Genomic DNA, 2,803 nt, shown 5'->3' on the forward strand with positions numbered 1-2,803 from the left:
ATTGTGTGAACCATTTGTCCTTATTTATTAGTCATTGTCACTCTTTGTGTGAATCATTTGTCCTAGTTCATTAGTCATTGTGACTCGACATGTGAATCATTTTTCCTTGTTCATTAGTCCTTGTGACTCATTGTGTGAACCATTTGTCCTTGTTTATTAGTCATTGTGACTCGTTGTGTGAATCATTTGTCCTTGTTCATTAGTCCTTGTGACTCATTGTGTGAACCATTTGTCCTTGTTTATTAGTTATTGTGACTCTTTGTGTGAATCATTTGTCCTAGTTTATTAGTCATTGTGACTCGTCGTGTGAATCATTTGTCCTTGTTCATTATTCCTTGTGACTTGTTGTTTGAACCATTTGTCCTTGTTTATTAGTCGTTGTGACTCTTTGTGTGAACCATTTGTCCTTGTTTATTAGTCGTTGTGATTCTTTGTGTGAATCATTTGTCCTAGTTCATTAGTCATTGTGACTCGTTGTGTGAATCATTTGTCCTTGTTCATTAGTCCTTGTGACTCGTTGTGTGAACCATTTGTCCTTGTTTATTAGTCATTGTGACTCTGTGTGTGAATCATTTGTCCTAATTCATTAGTCATTGTGACTCTTCGTGTGAATCATTTGTCCTTGTTTATAAGTCATTGTGACTCGTTGTGTGAATCATTTGTCCTTGTTCATTAGTCCTTGTGACTTGTTGTGTGAACCATTTGTCCTTGTTTATTAGTCATTGTGACTCTTTGTGTGAATCATTTGTCCTAGTTCATTAGTCATTGTGACTCGTTGTGTGAATCATTTGTCCTTGTTCATTAGTCCTTGTGACTCGTTGTGTGAACCATTTGTCCTTGTTTATTAGTCATTGTGACTCTTTGTGTGAATCATTTGTCCTAGTTCATTAGTCATTGTGATTCATCGTGTGAATCATTTGTCCTTGTTCACTAGCCATTGTGACTCGTTGTGTGAATCATTTGTCCTTGTTCATTAGTTATTGTGACTCTTTGTGTGAATCATTTGTCCTAGTTAATTACACATTGTGACTCGTTGTGCGAACCATTTGTCTTTATTCATTAGTCATTATGACTCGTTGTGTGAATCATTTGTCCTTGTTTATTAGTCCTTGTGACTCGTTGTGTGAACCATTTGTCATTGTTCATTAGTTATTATGACTCTTTGTGTGAATCATTTGTCCTAGTTAACTACCCATTGTGACTCGTTGTGTAAATCATTTGTCCTTGGTCATTAGTCATTGTGACTCTTTGTGTGAATCATTTGTCCTAGTACATTAGTCATTCTTACTCGTTGTGTGAATCATTTGTCCTTGTTCATTTGTCCTTGTGACTCGTTGTGTGAACCCTTTGTCCTTGTTTTATAGTCATTGTGACTCGTTGTGTGAATCATTTGTCCTTGTTCATTAGTCCTTGTGACTCGTTGCGTGAACCATTTGTCCTTGTTTATTAGTCATTGTGACTCTTTGTGTGAATCATTTGTCCTTGTTCATTAGTCATTGTGACTCGTTGTTTGAACCATTTGTCCTTGTTTATTAGTCGTTGTGACTCTTTGTGTGAATCATTTGTCCTAGTTCATTAGCCATTGTGACTCGTCGTGTGAATCATTTGTCCTTGTTCATTAGCCATTGTGACTCGTTGTGTGAATCATTTGTCTTTGTTCATTAATTATTGTGACTCTTTGTGTGAATCATTTGTCCTAGTTAATTACACATTGTGACTCGTTGTGAATCATTTGTCCTTATTCATTAGTTATTATGACTCGTTTTATGAATCATTTGTCGTAGTTAATTAGTCATTGTGACTCGTTGTGTAAATCATTTGTCCATGTTCATTAGTCCTAGTGACTCGTTGTGTGAATCATTTGTCCTAGTTCATTAGTTATTGTGACTCTTTGTGTGAATCATTTGTCCTAGTTCATTAGTCATTGTGACTCTTTGTGTCAATCATTTGTCCTAGTTAATTACCCATTGTAACTCATTGTGTGAATCGTTTGTCCTTGTTCACTAGTCATTGTGACACGTTGTGTGAACCATTTGTCCTAGTTCATTAGTCATTGTGACTCTTCGTGTGAATCATTTGTCCTTGTTCATTAGTCCTTATGATTCGTTGTGTGAACCATTTGTCCTTGTTTATTAGTCGTTGTGATTCTTTGTGTGAATCATTTGTCCTAGTTCATTAGTCATTGTGACTCGTCGTGTGAATCATTTGTCCTTGTTCATTAGTCCTTGTGACTCGTTGTGTGAACCATTTGTCCTTGTTTATTAGTCATTGTGACTCTGTGTGTGAATCATTTGTCCTAATTCATTAGTCATTGTGACTCTTCGTGTGAATCATTTGTCCTTGTTTATAAGTCATTGTGACTCGTTGTGTGAATCATTTGTCCTTGTTCATTAGTCCTTGTGACTTGTTGTGTGAACCATTTGTCCTTGTTTATTAGTCATTGTGACTCTTTGTGTGAATCATTTGTCCTAGTTCATTAGTCATTGTGACTCGTTGTGTGAATCATTTGTCCTTGTTCATTAGTCCTTGTGACTCGTTGTGTGAACCATTTGTCCTTGTTTATTAGTCATTGTGACTCTTTGTGTGAATCATTTGTCCTAGTTCATTAGTCATTGTGATTCACTGTGTGAATCATTTGTCCTTGTTCACTAGCCATTGTGACTCGTTGTGTGAATCATTTGTTCTTGTTCATTAGTTATTGTGACTCTTTGTGTGAATCATTTGTCCTAGTTAACTACCCATTGTGACTCGTTGTGAATCATTTGTCCTTTTTCATTAGTTATTATGACTCGTTTTATGAATC

This window comes from Silene latifolia, unplaced genomic scaffold, assembly GCF_048544455.1.
Source record: "Silene latifolia isolate original U9 population unplaced genomic scaffold, ASM4854445v1 scaffold_126, whole genome shotgun sequence".
Classification (NCBI taxonomy): domain Eukaryota; kingdom Viridiplantae; phylum Streptophyta; class Magnoliopsida; order Caryophyllales; family Caryophyllaceae; genus Silene; species Silene latifolia.